Source organism: Hippopotamus amphibius, chromosome 3 (genome assembly GCF_030028045.1).
Source record: "Hippopotamus amphibius kiboko isolate mHipAmp2 chromosome 3, mHipAmp2.hap2, whole genome shotgun sequence".
NCBI classification, from domain to species: Eukaryota; Metazoa; Chordata; class Mammalia; order Artiodactyla; family Hippopotamidae; genus Hippopotamus; species Hippopotamus amphibius.
The window spans coordinates 83,368,111-83,387,521 of NC_080188.1; positions in this window are offsets into that span (position 1 = coordinate 83,368,111).

The window sequence follows — 19,411 nt, forward strand, 5'->3', positions numbered from 1 at the left end:
AGGGTAAGGGACAAGCAAGTATGAATAATTCTGTGTCTCCTCCAGGCTGGGGCGTGGGCTGCCCCTTCTTGGACCCCTCAGAGCCTCCTCTCGTCCAAGCTGACCCCCAGGGGGCCCCTCTCAGGGGCTTTGGACTGAGGCTTAGAGTGGGTATCCCAAGGGGGTGGTGGATTCTCCAATGACACCCAAGTTTGGAGAAGGTTCAATGGTAGGAGCTGGTCTTTCCACCTGCAAGTGTATGTTCTGGTTGCCTTGAGCTGTCTCATCAACCTCTTTCAGGAACCAAGGAGCCCAAACTTGTGCAAAATCCTGGTGTTGTGGGTGGAACTGTGTCCCCTGCCCCAAATGTATTTGTTGAAGTCCTCACCCTCAGGACCTCAGAATAGAACCTTGTAGGAGAATAAGGTTGATGCAGAGGTAGGTAAGATGAAGTCATGCTGGAGTAGATGGGCCCCTAACCTGATGTAACTAGTGCCCCTTTAAAGGGGAAACTTGGACACAGATACACACAGAGACACACAAACAGACCCATGCACACACACACACACACACACACACACACACACACACACACACACACACACACACACACACACGGAGAACACCATGTGAAGATGAAGGCAGAGACTGGTGTGATGCTTCTAAAAGCCAAGGAACCCCAAAGCTTGCCAATAAACCAGGAGCTAGGAGAGTGGCCTTAACAGACCCTTCCTTCATAGCCGTCAGAAGGAACCAGCCTTACAGGAGTGGGTCTGTGACAAGATTATTGACCTCACAAGCGAGACAGAACCACCTAAGTCCGGTATCCGTCATGATAGCCAAAAACACCATCTGAAAGTTTCCATGACATCTTGCTTAAGTCACCAGCTGCCTAGAGACAATGAAAAAACAAGCAAATCTGCTTCTGCTCGATCAGATATGTAAACCTCATCCAGCCTGGAAGAGAATGCATTCTCTAGCCTGGATTTTGACCCCCAGGCCCTTCTTTCAAAATTTCTCCACCTCCTGCTTGAACCTGGCAAAGAAAATGACTCTGGGGGGAAAAAAAAGAAGGGAAACATCAAAACGTCATCTTAATATATCTCAGAAGATGCTCATGTCATCTTTTTAAAATTTTTTATTTATTATTATCTTTATTTTTACTTTTTTGGCTGTGTTGAGTCTTCATTGCTGCACACGGGCTTTCTCTAGTTGCGGTGAGTGGGGGCTACTCTTTGTTGTGGTGCGTGGGCTTTCAAAGTGGTGGCTTCTTTTGTTGTGGAGCACAGGCTCTAGGCACACAGGCTTCAGTAGTTGCAGTGAGTGGGCTCAGTAGTTGTGGCGCACGGGCTTAGCTGCCCCGTGGCATGTGGGATCTCCCCAGCCCAGGGATCAGACCCGTGTCCCCTGCATTGGCAGGCAGATTCTTAACCACTGTGCCACCAGGGAAGCCCCTCTCATGTCATCTTGACTCTTGCCCACAAGCAAGGGTTCTGAGTAAAGAGTCTTTTTGTTTTCTTATAAAAATCTTCATTGTCTCTCATTCTTATGTTTTCCTGCGAACACATTTGAGTGTGTATTAAGCGTGTCTTATAGAATGCTAACTCTTGAATTTCTAAGAGAATCTCTACCAAAGGAATGGTTTTTTCTCAGTATATGTTGAGATCTTAAAATCATATTTACTCCACTTAACAGCTGCATTAATTTGGCCATGAGAACTCACATTCGCTCTTGTAGAGAAAAAAAAAAAAACGAAAAAGAAGAAGGAACCAGCCTTGCTGACTCCGATTCTGGCCTCGGAGCTGGGAGACAATAGATTTCTATTGTTTAAACCACCCAGTTTGTGGTGCTTTATTACCACTGCCCTAGCAAACCTGAGTTCCTCCGTTAGACCATCTTCTTGACTTCAGAACTTCTCAGAACCTTTAATATAAATTAAATTTGTGTGCAGTGATTTCCACATTTGATCTTAGGACACTTTTGGTCCACCGGGCATCTGGGAAGATTAGTGTTAACAGGCACACGCTCTGGGAAACACTGTTCAGACTCTTTATGTGTGTGGTCTATGTTCCTCAAGCCCACCCATCAGAAAGAGAAGATGTTGTTTCAAAACTACCTGATGTCTTGGGTCTTGGCACCCGCATCACTTAATTTCTCTGTGGCTCTGTTCCCACCTCTCCGCGGCCAGGATAGGCAGACTGCTTGGAGCTTGTTTCCCTCTGCACGCATCAGGGAAACACCTCTAGTGCTGTTTCAGACGCTGCTGCCGGGTGGGGGGTGTGATGGAGCTGCGTCTCCTGTCAGTTCTGCTGTGGAGCCTGGAACACAGGCACCGCGGGCTGCAGGGTGGGGACAGGCAGCCCTTGCGGTCTGGCTTGAATCCAATAACAGCAGCGAGAGCCAGGCCCCTTTCCGAGAGGCCTCAGGGACGGCCTGAGACAGGAGCTTCCAGAAGGTGTATTCCCATGGTCCTGAGGGCTGGCCAACGGAGGTCAGCTTCCGTCACTGCCCCTCTGCTTTCCAGCACCCGAAACTGCCCACTCTTCACCTAGGGCTCCCCACTATCTGGACCGTCCACAGCGCCCAGACAGAACCTGGGGCCAGGGAGCTGTAGGAAGGGGCGGGGGCCAGCATGGAGAACGGTGGCTGGGAACTAATAATAGCACGTCCACACACAGCCAGGGAGTGTCGCTTCCTAATTCCTACCTCAGGATGGTTGCGACAGATAAGCGGGAGGAGCAGGAGATGTGAGGGCAAAGGGGTGAGGGACACTAATTGTTATACTGCAAATACCCCGCCTCTGAAAGCACCCAGTTGCTCCCAGGGGCCCCTGGGTTCGCTCCGCAATAGTTGTGAAACCGACGTACAACAGCTCACACCCAGCGCGGGAGGAGAGAGGGTGGGTGGCAGGGTTCGGCCGCAACTACCCCCGTGAGAGACGCGCGCTGACCTCAGGTTGATCGTCTCCCCCCACCCTAACGCCCCTGGAAGGTGTCCGGGGCTGCAGAAGAAGCAGCGGCCGTTTCTGGCCGGGGCGGGGGTGGGGAGGCTGGTGTGTGTGAGGAGGCTGAGGAAGATGAGGTTGGAAAGGCAGGTGAAGACCAGACTGTTGGGGTCTTCAAAGCCCAGATTTGTTTATTTGTAAAGAACTTCAGGATATTCCTAGGGCCATGGGAAGTGACATGCTGTGCACGAATGAGTGACGTAGCAGAGCAAGGCTTCCGATGGCTCTGAGGAACCGAGACTGGCGGCAGGAACCCTGAAAGTGATGGAGGGGGGAAGCCCCCAGTGCCTCGCTGAGGAGTGGGTGGGGTGCCACAGAGATCATGACAAAGCCCAGAGTGTAAGGGGCTGGCAGGTGGAAGAAAGCAACCCACGTCCCTCCTCTCACCTTCTAGAACAGGCAGACTTCAAAGGACTGATGGGACTTCCCTGGTGGTGCAGTGGTTAAGAATCCGCCTGCCAATGCAGAGGACATGGGTTCGATCCCTGGTCTGGGGAGATTCCACATGCCGTGGAGCAACGAAGCCCATGCGCCACAACTACTGAGCCCATGTGCCACAACTACTGAAGCCCGCATGCCTAGAGCCTGTGCTCCTCAACAAGAGAAGTCACTGCACTGAGAAACCCGCGCACTGCAACTAAGACCCAATGCAGCCAAGAGAAAGAAGAGCAAGAAGGAGAAGGAGAAGAAATTAATTTAAAAGAAAGGACTGATGATACCAAGTGGTGGTGAGATCATGGACCAACAGAACTCTCCATTTCTGCTGGTGAGAGAAGGGTCGACCCTCTCCTGCTTGCTTCTAAAAGATGCAGACTCAAAACTCTGATCAAGGTGTTTCGAAGAGATGGCCAAACCCTGTTTCAAAGTGGTTGTAAAACTCCTTTGGAAAACTATCTGATAATTTCTTATAAAGTTGAACATATATCTACCCTATCATTCAGCACTCTTGCTTCTAGGTATTTACCAAGAAAAATAAAAGCATCTGTCCTCAAGAAGACTTCTCCAAAAATGTTCACAGTAGTTTTATTCACAAGATTCAAGGTCTCCACCAACAAGAGAATGAACAAATTGGGTACAGTTCTACAACGAAACACTACTTAGAAATAAAAAGGAACCAGCCACTGATGTGCACAGCATGAAGGAATGTCACAGACGTGTGAACGAGGCCGGATGTGAGCGGGGACTTACTGTATGAGCCTATTTATATGAAGTTCAAGAACAGGCAAAATTAATCTAGTGCGATAGAAATCAGAGCAGTGATTGTCTCTGGGAATGGGGGGTTAATTGGAAAAGGGCAGGAGGGAACTCACTGGGATAATGGAATTCTTCCATATTTTATTTGGGTGATGGTCACACCATAGGACCATAGAGCACTTTTTGTTTTTCACTCAGCATCTGGCAGGAATGGCATTTGTAGAACCATGGGAACCCTGGGAAACTTTATTCAGACTCCTTCTTCTGTGTCTGGTCTAGGTTCATCAAACTTACATACCAGAAAGAGGAGAGGATGCAGTGGGAGTTGTTCTCCTCAGATTCTGAAAACTTTGAGTTGCTAGGACATCTGTCTGAGGCAAAGAGGTTATCTGCATGCAAATAAATGGGAACTGAGTCCCTGAGAGAGGCAATTACAGGTTAGACTATCAGTCACCTTCCCTGAACAGGTTAGAATTGCAGAAAGAAGGGCTACTGGTTGAATCCAGTTCTCCTTGGCCGATGCAATGCTGAGATGTGATGCTGAGCTGCAATGCTGAGAAGTGATGCTGAGCTGCAATGCTGAGATGTGATGCTGAGCTGCAGTGCTGAGATGGGGGTTGGGGGGGGCGGTGCCCAGCTCTGGCCCTGGCAACTGGCCCTGCTCTGTGTCGATGAAGGCTACTTTTCTCCTTTTCACTCCTGCTCTTCCAGAAATCCTCATGATGGAGGCAAGCACATTCTAGAAGATGAATTTGGAGATGTCTGGAGGAACAAGATGAGAGCTTTCCAGGGCACGGGCTTTGTCAGCATCAACCCCTTCACCAGACAACAGGTTACTCCACTCTTTCCTCTTAGCCTCGGCACCCCACGTGGCACAAAAATCCAATGGGCCGCAGTCCATGGATATTCATGCTCTTGCCTTCTTTCCTATAACTCACTTTGGGAAGATTTTTTTTTTTCATTTTAATTGCTCACCTGGGGACTGAGTTCTGACAAAAGATTAGAACTTTAAGATTATGACTATTTTAGAACACTTTAAGATTTGAAGCCCAGGGATTAAAAATATGTTTTAGAAGCAAATGGATACATCCTATGGGTGGACACAGGCACTTGAAAGGGATGCTCTTTAAAATACTTAACAACCTATAAGGCACAGACCCTGACCAACCATAAGAGGGCTCTGAAGCACCAGGTGTTAACCCTTTAGTGGCCGAATCTTGGGGAGGCTGGGGGATGGGGGTGGAGGGCCAGGGCTGTGGGGGAGGGGAAACCACTGGGGGCTCAGTTTTCTGTTTTTCACAACTGGCTTGCCTTCCCCTGTGCAGATAGCTGAATCCCAGCCCTGCAGCTGACCATTTGGGGATGGAGACACTAAACCTAAGGAGGTTGAAAGATGCTGCCAAGGTCATGCAACAATGTCCCAGCTCAGCCTATGACCTTGTCTTTAGATACTCAACCTAGTATCAGGAAAAGACTCCCTCTAACATTCTGGTGTTTCATATTTAGTTTACCTACTCATAGACCTTGTCAATACCACAATGTTTTAAGTTGTTTATAATTATACAGAAAGTAGTCTTAGATCATGTCAGCTTATGAAGTATTATTTAGACCAGGGGCTGGCAAACATTTTCTATAGAAGACCACCTTGTAAATATTTTTTGGTTTGTAGATCACAAGTCTCTGTAGCTCTGTCATTGTAGCATGAAGACAGTCATACAGATAAGTCAATGAATGGGTGTGGCAATATTCCAATAAAATTGTATTTATGGGCACGAAAATGTGAATTTCATGTGGTTTTCATGTGTTACAAAATAAAATTATCCTTTTGATTTTTTAACCATTAAAAATGGAAGAACATTGAAAAAACATTCATTCATTGAAAAACATCCTTACCTTGCAAGTCATACAAAAACACAGTGTGCTGGATTTTGTTCATGGGCTGCACTTTGCCAACACCCGGGTTCAAGATTCACCATCTCCCCAGCATTGTGTTCATATACAACTGCAACCAGTGTGAAGCTGGTCTAACTTCCCCTATAGGCTATCTCCATGAGTAAGCCTGTGAGAACCGCTGAAGCCTAGAAATCTGCAGGTGATGGGGGAGCTGACTGGGGGCTGTGTGTGCAGAACTGCCTTGAAATCAGGGCTCGCCCAAACCAGGCCCCAAGCTCCCCACACCCAGGCCCTCACCTGGTAATTATCCTGTCCTGTTTCTCTCTATACTTACATGGGAAGGGATTCGTCAAGAGCCAGCATTTAGACTCCCTCCTAATCTTCATCACCATGTTATTCTGAGAGGTTATATATATAACAAAATAATTGAGTGCACACGCTCCAGTCTGCCTGGGTTTGAAACCCAGCTCTATCACACTGGATGACCTTGGCCAAGTGAGTTAGTTATCCTCTCTGGGCCGCCTTTCCTCAACTGTATTGTGATGTGGGGTAACTGAGTCAACATGTAGAAAGGATTTATAACGTGTTCAATAAAATCTAGCTGTTAATATCCATGTTCTGCTACTCTCCTGTCTCTCACCTGAATCCATGCGTCCATCGTTTATGAAGTGCCAGACTGGATGCTGGGAAGGGGGCTGCAAAGCCAGGGGAGATTCAGCCCTGGCCCTGGAGTTCTTCAGTCTATTGAAGGTAAGAGTTGTTTCAGTCAGCTCTCGCTATGTAACAAACACCCCCAAAATTAATTACTGGAAACAATAAGAAGCGTTTATTTGCTTACAGTCCTGCAATTTGAGCAGGGTGCAGTGTAGATGGCTTGCTTCTGCTCCACAGAATCTTGGCTGAGTGGCTCTCCTGGAGCTGGAGCCTACACCATCGCTTCACTCACACTCAGCTGGGGTGGCTGGAATAGCCAGGGGCTGGCTGGGCTGACCCCTCTCTCCTCCAGCACCTCCTTCCCCACGTGGCCTGTCTCTAGCAGGACAGTTAGATTTGTTTACACAGCAGCGGCTTCCGTGAGGATGAAGACAGAAGCAGGAAGGCACTTAAGGCCCCAGCCTAGAAGTCATAGTGTGACTACCACCCCATTCTATTGCCAAAGCAAGTCACACGGCCAGCCCCGATGTAAGGGGAGGTAAAATAGTCTCAGTGTCTCGATGCGGGGAGCACACAGGAGTGGAGGAAGTGTGCACAGTCATCTTTGTGGGCAATCTACCGCAAGGATGGAGACAGTGTGAACAACTCATGAGCAGGCATCCAGGCTGGCTTCACCCTTTATACACCGGAATCTAGACACTCAAGACATTTTTTTTAAGAACTTTTATTGAAATACAGTTAACATTCAATAAACTGCATATATTTAGAGTGTACAATTTGGTATCCCAATCTCCCCATTCATTCCCCCTCAACCCTCCCCGCTTTCCGCACTTGGTGTCCATGTGTTTGTTCTCTACATCTGTGTCTCTATTTCTGCCTTGCAAACCAGTTGATTTGTACCATTTTTCTATATTCCGCATATATGTGTTAATATACAATATTTGTTTTTCTTTTTCTGACTCACTTCACTCTGTATGACAGTCTCTAGGTCCATCCATGTCTCTGCAAATGTCCCAGTTTCATTGCTTTTTACAGCTGAGTAAATTCCATTGTATATATGTACCACATCTTCTTTATCCATTCATCTGTTGATGGACATTTAGGTTGCTTCCATGACCTGGTTATTGTAAATAGTGCTGCGATGAACACTGGAGTGCATGTGTCTTTTTGAATTATGGTGTTCTCTGGGTACATGCCCAGCAGCGGGATTGCTGGGTCATATGGTAACTCTATTTTTAGTTTTGCAAGGAACCTCCATACTGTTCTCCATAGCAGCTGTATCAATTTACATTCCCACCAACAGTGCAAGAGCGTTCCCTTTTCTCCACACCCTCTCCAGCATTTACTTTTTGTAGATTTTCTGACGATGCCCATTCTAACCGGTGTGAGGTGATACCTCATTGTCGTTTTGATTTGCATTTCTCTAATAATTAGTGATGTTGAGCAGCTTTTCATGTGCCTCTTGGCCATCTGTATGTCTTCTTTGGAGAAATGCCTATTTAGGTCTTCTGCCTATTTTTTGATTGGGTTGTTTGTTTTTTTGATATTGAGCTGCATGAACTGTTTATATATTTTGGAGAGTAATCCTTTGTTGATTCATTTGCAAATATTTTCTCCCATTCTGAGGATTGCCTTTTTGTCTTGTTTATAGTTTCTTTTGCTGTGCAGAAGATTTGAAGTTTCATTAGGTCCCACTTATTTATGTTTTTATTTCCATTACTCTAGGGAGTGGATCAAAAAAGATCTTCCTGTTATTTATGTCAAAGAGTGTTCTTCCTATGTTTTCCTCTAGAAATTTTATAGTGTCTGGCCTTACATTTGGTCTTTAATCCATTTTGAGTTTATTTTTGTGTATGGTGTTAAGGAGTGTTCTAATTTCATTCTTTTACCTGTAGCTGTCCAGTTTTCCCAGCACCACTTATTGAAGAGGCTGCCTTTTCTCCATTGTATATCCTTGCCTCCTTTGTCATAGATTAGTTGACCATAGTTTCTCTCTGGGCTTTCTATCCTGTTCCATTGATCTATATTTCTGTGTTTGTGCCAGTACCATACTGTCTTGATCACTGTAGCCTTGTAGTATAGCCTGAAGTCAGGAAGCCTGATTCCAGCAACTCTGTCTTTCCTTCTCAAGATTGCTTTGCCTGTTTGGGGTCTTTTGTGTTTCCATACAAATCGTAAAGTTTCTTGTTCTACTTCTGTGAAAAATGCCATTGGTAATTTGATGGGGATTGCATTGAATCTGTAAATTGCTTTGGGTAGTATAGTCATTTTCACAGTGTTGATTCTTCTGATCCAAGAACATGGTATGTCTCTCCATCTGTTTGTGTCATCTTTGATTTCTTTCATTAGCGTCTTATAGTTTTCTGAGTACAGGTCTTTTACCTCCTTGGTTAGGTTTATTCCTAGGTATTTGATTCTGTTTGTTGCAATGGTGAATGGGATTGTTTCCTTAATTTCTCTTTCTAATCTTTCATTGTTAGTGTATAGAAATGCAAGAGATTTCTGTGCATTAACTTTGTATCCTGCAACTTTACCAAATTCATTGATTAGCTCAGGTAGTTTTCTGGTGGCATCTTTAGGATTTTCTATGTGTAATACCATGTCATCTGTGAACGGTGACAGTTTTACTTCTTTTCCAACTTGGATTCCTTTGATTTCTTTTTCTTCTCTGATTGCTGGACTTGCTGGATTGCAAGGACTTCCAAAACTATGTTGAATAGTAGTGGAGAGAGTGGACATCCTTGTCTTGTTCCTGATCTTAGAGGGAATGCTTTCCGTTTTTCACCATTGAGAATGATGTTTGCTGTGGGTTTGTTGTATATGGCCTTTATTATGTTGAGGTAGGTTCCCTCTATGCCCACCTTCTGGAGAGTTGTTATCATAAATGGGTGTTGAATTTTGTCAAAAGCTTTTTCTGCATCTATTGAGAAGATCATGTGGTTTTTATCCTTCAGTTTGTTAGTATGGTGTATCACATTGATTGATTTGCATATATTGAAGAATCCTTGCATTCCAGGGATAAACCCCACTGATCATGGTGTATGATCTTTTTAATGTGTTGTTGGATTCTGTTGGCTAGTATTTTGTTGAGGATTTTTGCATCTAAATTCATCAGTGATATTGGTCTGTAATTTTCTTTTTTTGTAGTATCTTTGTCTGGTTTTGGTATCAGGGTGATGGTGGCCCCATAAAATGAGTTTGGGAGTGTTCCTTCCTCTACAACTTTCTGGAAGAGCTTGAGAAGGATGGGTGTTAGCTCTTCTCTAAATGTTTGATAAAATTCACCTGTGAATCCATCTGGTCCTGGACTTTTGTTTGTTGGGAGATTTTTAATCACAGTTTCAATTTCATTACTTGTGATTGGTCTGTTCATATTTTCTATTTCTTCCTGATTCAGCCTGACACTCAAGACATTCGAAGGACTTCCCTGGTGGCGCAGTGGTTAAGGATCCACCTGCCAGTACAGGGAACATAGGTTCAATCCCTGGTCCAGGAAGATCCCACATGCTGCAAAGCAACTAAGCCCATGCACTGCAACTACTGAGCCTGTGCTCTAGAGCCTGCCAAGTCACCACTACTGAGCCCACAAGCCACAAGTACTGGAGCCCGCACACCTAGAGCCCATGCTCCACAACAAGAGAAGCCACCGCACTGAGAAGCCAGTGCACCACAGGGAAGAGTAGCCGCCACTCTCCACAACTAGAGAAAGCCCATGCAGCAATGAAGACTCAACACAGCCCCCCCCCCCCCCAAAAAAAAAGGCATATCCGAAGACACTCAAGAAAGATTTCTTTCTCTGCTGGTGTGGAAGAGTTCTCTTAATTTTGAAATTTATTTTTCGAAAGCTTTGTTCATCTTACCAAAAAAAAGTAAGATAATGCTAATGAAAAATTAAAGTTTTAATCACTCATTCTACTGTAACTCAAAAACTTTTGCATATGACTTTTTACTTGTATACATTCCATTTTTATAATGATGAAATTATGCAACATTATAGAAATGAGCAATAGAGAAAACTTTTATATAGTCTGTTCGTATGTAATTCCATATTCAGCTATTTTTACTTATCACAATATCCAACATTTTTTCCATATCCCCTACATGGTTTTCATAATTGCTCTTTTTTATTAGGTACTAGAATGTTCCATTGTGTTAAGCTGTCACAGCCCATTAAATCTTTCCCCTCCTGGCCATCTAAGCTGTTTCTGTGGTGAAATATTTTTTCATATTTTGACACAGCCTTCCTGATTTTTTTAAAACAGCTGAATGGTATTTCATTGTGTTTAGCTCTCATCTTCTATGAACACGTGTTCCCTTCATGGTGACCATCTTAGCTGTGTGTGCAGACTGGGTCAGAGCGAAGCTGGTCACATGCTGGGACCAGGACAGACTGCAGCTGTCACTCAGAGGCAGAGGCAACGGGCGAGTCCAGGGGGACCAGGATTCAAGCTGTTTAGTCTATGGAGCAGTTTGATCAGCCCTGCTGGACATTTACCTCTGCTCCTGTTTATCCATCAGTCACACCCGCCCGAGCTTTTGTCCCAGGATGTCTCAAAATGCCTCTTGCCTCCTCTCAGCTTCCTATTGTTGTTATTTTTAAAGTGTTACAAGAAACCTATAGTATCATAGTTCTTTTTTTTCTTTTGAATGTTTTTATTAAGATAAATTCCCAGGAGTGAATTACGAGGTCAAGGGCATTAAATATCTTTTTGGCTCCTGCTACAAATTGCACAATTGCCTTCCAAAGTTGGCACTACATCCTAGTGCTTCTGTTGGGTGTTAGCTTTGAAAATCAGCCCGAATATGAATGGAAGTCTCCAACAGGTGTGTCCACGGTTCTTCTCTGTGATCACAGCACTTATCAACGTCTTTGATTGGTGGTGCACTTGTCTACCTGCTCCCCTAGTTTCCAGATCCTAAAAAAAAAGAGAGGCATCTTGACCATCTTTAAATCTCCAGTCCTAGCACAGTGCCTAGTCCTGTGGAGTAGAAGTGAAATGAATACTAATTTAATAAATGAATGAATGATTACCTGAAATAATAATTATTTTCTCAGACTTGGGTTCAGATCCATCTCCCTAAGCACTGTCTGTACTCCTTTGGCCTCAGTTTACTCATCTCTCAAATGGGGATTATATCTACCTTGCAGGATTTGTGTAGGGATTTGAGACAATGTTTCTGAAGTGTCTAACAAAGAGCCTGATACAACAACAGGCAACTGTTTTTATGATGATGTCAGGTGCTCATTCATTGAATTTCCCATTGTAAGAACTGTTTATATATTTCCTCCATTTATATGTTATGGTCTAACTATGTTTCTTTCTTTCTTTTTATTTTTGGCAGCGTTGGGTCTTCCTTGCTCTAGTTGCAGCGATCGGGGGCTACTCTATGTTGCGATGCATGGGCTTTGCAGTGCAGCGGCTTCTCTTTTGCGGAGCATAGGCTCTAGGCGTGGGGGCTTCAGTAGTTGTGGCTCACGGGGCTCTAGAGCACAGGCTCAGTAGTTGTGGGGCGCAGGCTTAGTTGCCCTACAGCATGTGGGATCTTCCCGGACCAGGGATCAAACCGAAGTCCCCTGCACTGGCAGGTGGATTCTTAACCACTGCACCACCAGGGAAGTCCTAACTATGTTTCTAATAAATTTGAATAAAGTTTTCTTATATTTTAGTTTTACAAACTTTTTCACATCAGTTAAAATATTGTAGTTCTGTCATTTTTATTGTAGAAGTTTTACAATGGTATATGTCTACATTTTTAGATTTTTTTTCCTTTGAGATTTCTTGTATTTCTTCAATCAAGAACATCATTGCATTCTTACAAATCTAATATATTTTTCATTTTCTACTAGCTTGTCCACTATAATTTTTAATGTAATTCTTTAATCCATTAGTGTGTATGGTATAAGATGTGCTTCTAACTCAATACTATCCCCCAGCCTGATACACTATTATGTTAGTTTGCTAGCGCTGTTGTAACAAAGTACCACAAGCTTTGTGGCTTAAAACAGCATAAATTAATTCTGTCACAGTTCTGGAAGCCAGCCGTCTGAAATCAAAGTGTTGGCAGGGTCATCTCCGTCTGAAGGCTCCAGAAGAACATCTGTTCCTTGACTCTCCCAGCTTCTACAGGCTCCAGGTGTTCCTTGGCTGTGGCCATATCACTCCAATCTCTGCTTGTGATCACACTGCTTCCTCTCCTTTTCTCAGTGTCTCTCAAAACTACACTTGCAATGATGTTTAGGGTCTATTTAGGTCCAGAGTAATTTCCTCTCAAAATCCTAGTTTAATTGCATCTGCGAAGACCCTTTATCCAAATTAGGTAACATTTACAAGTTCCAGGGATAAAGACTTGATATATTTGGGTGGCCACTGTTAAATCTACTATAAGTACTTAAAAACAAACAAACAAAGACACCACATTACTTATTCTTCAGGAAAAAGAACAGTATGTATCAAAATAACTTTAATACAAGAGGGTAAAGTCAGGGGAAAACTGAGGGTGGGCTCTGTTAGGTGGGCAGGTTAGGGGACATCCAGCCTCAGAGCTCTGATTTAGACCATCGGTGCCATCTCTGAGGAAGTGGCCCCATTTTAAATTCTATCCCATTGGTATTGTCAACAGAAGCTCATGCTCTCAGGGTCTGGAGTGGATGTATCTTTTGGCCTTGGTGGAAGAGATGACTAGTTCACTTTACAGAAAGAGTCCCCAGCTAAAAGATCCTGCCTCCCTTGCATCTTGTTGTGGCCAAGAGACGAAGTTCTGGTCAGAGATCTATAAATGAGAATTCACTGTGTGGAATTTTTAGAAAAGTTCCTTCAAAGTGAGACACATAGCTGGGCAATACCCCCATTTCCCCTTTCCCATTCTCTTCTACCTGCCTGGAGTGCAGGTGCAATGGCTGGGGCTCTAGCAGCCATCTTGAGCCACAATGTAACCATAAAGCCAGAAGTCAAGTACTAGAAATGGTAATGCCCTGACGAGCTACTATACTAGCCCAGGGATGTCTACCTCTTTGCTTATTTTATGAGAAAAAATAAACCTCTCATTTAGTTAAGCCACTTTCATTAGTTCTTATTAACAGTTAATCTCAGTTTCTAATAAATACATTTCAAAACGTTATACCTTATTCTTTCTTCGTTGACATTTGGCATGGTTTTACTTTACCTATAGCTTTTGGCTCAAATGTCACTTCTTTGGAGCTAGCTTCTGTGACCAGCCACCATATTTAAAGTTGCCACCCCCCCGTCACTATGTGCCACGTGGCCCTGGTTGGTGTTCCTTATTGTGCCCTTCATACCAGCAGTGATCTTATTTATTGATTTCATCACACGCTTGTTGTCCATCTTCCTTGCTGGAGAGTATAAGCTCCTCGATTGAAAGGACCGTGCCTGTCTTGCTCTCAACTCTTGCTGGGAGAGTTATCGGCATGTGGTGGGTGCGCAGTAAGAATGCTGGAACGGGCGAGACTGTGTGGGCATCCAGATGAGACTCTGGGAGTAGGCGGTGCTGTTGACAGGCTTTCTCAGGGGAAATCCAAGAAGCTCAAGTGGAAAGCCTATCAGTGCCAGTGGATAGGAGGCCAGGGTACTGAGTGGGATGGAGATGCTGACTTTCCCTAACCCTCTCCTTCAGAGTGTAAAGCACACCCACCCACTCAGGGCTCCTTTGCTTGGGCAGAACGTGAGTTCACATTCATTACCTGCACCTCTATTGCACAGCTTCTACACCTGCACCACAGAATCTCAAATTCCTAAAACACCTGTGTGAGGATCTAGCTTGGTCCCACAGGAAAATAATCACCTTGAGTCTCCAGGATGATGGTTGTTAATTGACTGAGCCCTCAACCTCCCTACTGGCAGAAAGCTTTTACTCCCTGGAAGATCTTTGGCAGAAATAGCCATGGTTTCTCCCTCTCATGACCTGATTAAACCCTGCTCAGTCTCAGCTGCCTGGCCCAGGTCTCACTCCTCCAAGGAGCTTTCCCTGATTGCTCTGCTTCACCTGGGTCCTTCCTATTCCTATTGCCAGACTGTCATTTACTCACTTGTCCATTCACATAAAAATTCTTTTTTGGGCCTCCTCTGAGCTGGGAACTATGTTTGTCCCTGAGTTACAGTGAGAGCAAAAATAGACACAGTCCCTATTGAACACGTATTAATTCTTGAACAGATGTTTCCAGTTATCAGTGCCCTGGCGATCATCAAATTGGATAAATAAAAGCCCCAAAGATAAGTGACATACACAAAGCAGATGCAAAGCAGTTTTCAGCCACCACTGCAAGCACTCATCTTGTGACCAGCATGGTGATGGCAATAAAAGGTTTCCATAGGGCAGATCTGCTTAACCCTTTGCAGGAAGCAGACCCGTGCATACACATCTATGTTCTGCTGTTTCGTGAGGCTTCCATGGGGGTGGAGCTAAGAGCAGACCTGCCAGGAAGTTGCTGTGGTACTTTCTCATAGGCAGTTGCTGAGTACAAGTGCAGGAAAAGGAGAAACTCTGGTACCTCACAGAAAGGCAAGACTTAAAGTCTGGGAAACTAAGAGGCAGAAGGGATAGAAGTTTGATTCTTTCAGTGAAAGCCCAAGAGTCTGCAGCAGGGTCGTCCAAAGGCCAAAAAGTCACAGAAGGGTCTTAATGGTGCCATCGGAGGAGCAGAGGGGCTGCCCTTCTCCTGTGGGTGGGTGGGGCTAAGTCGGCATAGCGCCTGCTTTCCTTGTCCAGCAGGATCAAACATGTTCTAACAACAACTAGTCAATCAGTGCACTTGTGCCATGCCTTCAAACACAAACACAATCAGGGGTCATCATGACACTGATTCTTAATCCGGAATCCAAACAACCACAAGCTCACAGGACCAGACTCTTTTCTCTCCTTGACTTGTGTGATCAGGAAGCAGCTTCTACATTCCATCACAGGGCGAGCAAGATGGAGCCACACCTCACATCACTCACAAGCTCGGAACTATATCCTTGGACCATTCACACTCAAAATGACGTGCCTGGGGAATCAGCGTGGATTCCGAGGAGGCGACTGAATCAGCGTGGTTGAGCCACGTTGGGTAGCATTTTCATGTCGGGTGTATTTCATTGGAACATGACTCTTTGAAAATGGCATGGCCTCTTTGGCATTAGCTTAATTATAATGTTGAACCAACCAGGCCACCCCAAGGTTGACTTTGCTGGGCAGGCCCAGGGTGCACCCACCTAGTGATGACCTGTTTGTTTTTAATCCCGGCCTGGCTTCTTTCTGCCACCCAGAACTCTTTGGGCTGCTCCTACCCTTTGCTGTGTGTCCAGCAAACATAAATTCATTCCAGAGATTAAGCAAAACATAATTAAGAGGCCAAACCTCTTTGAGGAAAGAAAAGCATAGACAGCGACACATCCCAGACCAAACTCCCTGCTGCTTTAACACAGGTGCATCTGCCCCTTTCATGTACCTGGGCGAGCACTGGGAGTTGGCCTTTGTGGCCCCGTGGCTGTGAATACACGGGCCTGGTGGTTTGTGGGCAAATCTTCACTTTCCGTCTTTCCCCAGGCTGTGAACTCTCAGGGATCAGGGGCAGAGTGTCTCAGGTGTGCTCGCTCCCAGTGTGGGCTCCACCCACCCCCACGGGGACGGAAGGATGGTTCTAGGTGGAATCCACTGAGGGTCTTTGGGACCAGCAAAGAGATGCTGTGTGTCTGTGGGAGTAACGATACCAAGGGTAAAGATGAAAGCAGCAGGGCTCGGACCAGCGGGTGTCTGGGGGGTGGGGGGCTCTGTCTTCTGCATGGAAGCCTGGGGCAGGGATGAGGATGAGTTCCCACCCAGAGAGCCCAGTGGACCTGCAGCCAGGGGTCTCCCAACCCTAGGGTTCCAGAAGGCTCCAGACGCTTCATGCACTGCCCTGCTGCCCCCTTTCCTCACCATCTCTCACAGGTTGAACTGTGTCCCCCGAAAGATATGTTGAAGTCCCAATCCTCAGTACCTCAGCCTGTGACCTTATTTGGAAATAGGGTCATTGCAGATGTAATTAGCTAGGATGAGTCAGATCGGAGTAGGGCGGATCTCTAATCCAATCGAGCTGGTGTCCCTAGGAGGCCGTGTGAAGACACAGACACACAGGGAAAGTGCCATGTGATGATGAAAGCACAGACTGGAGGGACGCAGCTGCAAGCTGAGGACCGCCCCGAGCATCAGAAGCTAGAAAGGACCGAGCACGGATTCCTTGACAGGTTTCAAAGGCAGCGTGGCCCCGTGACTCCTTGATTCCAGTCTCCCTGACCAGCACCTCCGGGATTGGGAGACAATACATCTCTATTGTTTTAACTCACCCAGTCTGTGGTGCTTTGTCAGGGCAGCTCTAGGAAACATCCCCACCCCCTCTTGCTTCTTCTTAGGCTGTGCCAGAGGTGAATTTATTGTGAAGCTAACAGAGTATAAGATTCAGTCCCCTTCCAAGGCCCTGGACCTCATTGTATGGTTGTCATTTTGGATTATTTCTCTTAAAGGATGTCCCCCAAATGATATAAGATTCAGCCTCCACGAGCCCTGGCTTTGCACTGGCCGTAGCTGTCTCCCTGTACAATCTACCCCGGGGCACGGCCTTGGCAGGGCAGGACCGCAGGCCCTCATGGGGTCCGTGGCCACTTCTGCTTCCGTGGGCAGCATTGCCTGCCCAGGAGGCTTTGGAAAGAGAGGCCAGTGCCAAGTTGTTCCGTTTGTGGGGGCACAAGGCTGAATTAGAGGACTTAGAGTCTCTCCCGGATAACTGCGTACAACTGCTCTCCCTCAGGGCCTCAGTGGGCAGAAGCTCACATGTACAACAGGCAGCCTCCGTTTGAACAGAGCTGAACAGCCTGATGGAAAAGTCGAGCCCTGGGAGAGACAGAGTGAGGACTGTCACCGCTCTTGTTGCAGGCTGTCGGGCTACATGGCTTCCCTGACTCCATCCAAACCTGTCTTCCTTCTCTACATCTGCATCCGTGGGGGTGGCAGACATGCCCCCTCAGGCCCTATAGACACGTGCACACATCCCCAGGCTCAATGCAACTTCTTTCTCATCCTGTTGCCCCACCTCCAAGCCAACCCAGTTCAAACCAACATCACCCACATGCAGTGGCACTTAGTCTGCGCTAGGTGCTGGGAAACCCTGGATGAATGGCACGTGGGCCTCGGGAAGGGGAAGACACACCCGAAAATACGGCACACCTAGAAGGTATTGTGCGTCCCATTCCAGACCACGGCGATAAAGTGAGTCACAGGAATTTTCTGGTTTCCCAGGGCATATAAAAGTTACGTTTACACTATCCTGTGGTCTATTCAGCGTGCAATAGCATTATTTCTACAAAACAATGTACATACCTTCATTTAAAGATACTTGACTGCTATAACCCATATAGGAGAAGAATCTGAAAAAGAATAGATATATGTAATGTATCACTGAATCACTGTGCTGTGCACCTGAAACTAACACGACACTGTACATCAACTATACTCCAATATAAAATGAAAATTAAAAGAATACTTTACTGATAAAAAGTGCTAATCGTCACCTGACAATGCAGGATTGCCACACCTTCAATTTGTAAAAAATGCAATACGTCCAAAGCGCAATAACACAAGGTATGCCTGTAAATGAGCGCGCAGCATAGAACCCTGAAGAATGTGGCCAGCGTCCAACATGTAAGCCATGAGCCATCTGGCTTCTCAAGAGGACAATTAATTCCAATTTCAGTGGGGGCGGGTGAGGTTTTTATGAAGCAGGTGCTGCAAGGTGGTGCTTAAAAGTACGTAACAATCAGAACGGACCGCACTGACCAGCGGGAGGGAGCAAGTTCCCTGGGGGCCTGGTGGGCATCCTCAGAGGCTGGGTCGTGCGAAAGTCCCAGGACCTCGCAAAGGGATGCCTGGCAGCCGGGGATGAGCAGGGCCGGGAGGGACGCATAGGGACGCATGGGGACGCGGCTTTGTCCCACTCAGAGCCGAAGCAGCCTGAGGCTTTAACACCCGGCCGGGCTCTGCCCGAGTGAATGTACCAGCTGCTTGCAGCCCCGAGGTGGGGTGAGGGCCGGGCACATCCAGGCACTTGCTCGGTGCCTTCCCTCTGGAAATAGATTTCCTTCCATTTCCAGGACGGCCTCTCACAGCTGGGCCTGCTTCTTCTCCCTGGATGTTGCAACAAAACCACATGCCTCCCCTGAAAGAGGGCATTGTCTCCACCTGGGCCGCCCCCAGCCAGGTGGGGAGGAGAGCGGTGCCCACTGGGGAGCTGCCCGTCGGCCGGGCTGGGGGCTCCCAGATGCCAGGCCTGAACCAAACAGCGGGTGTGGCTCCTGTAAAAGAAACAGCTCCCCGGGCACCAGAACCTCAGACACAGGGCTGCTGTTTTCCTAAAGGTGTCGTCACCGCTGGGAAAGCTCTCCTGAGAGCTCACCCACCCTTGGGGGATAAAATGTTTACAAGAGGAAAGCACAGAAAGAGATTTCGCTTCGTTTTCCTTTAGACACTGAGTCTCCCACAGTCGCAGTTACGTGAAACAAAAGTCTGTAACTGTGGTCCACACGGAAAGAGCAAAGGTGCGCATCCTGAGGGTGGTGGGGTCAGACCAGGCCCGCGTGGCAGGGTCGAGGGGCACAGGTCCCAGCCTGCTTGCACCACCACCCCACCTTAAGAAGGCTGGTGAAGATGTGAATTATTTAG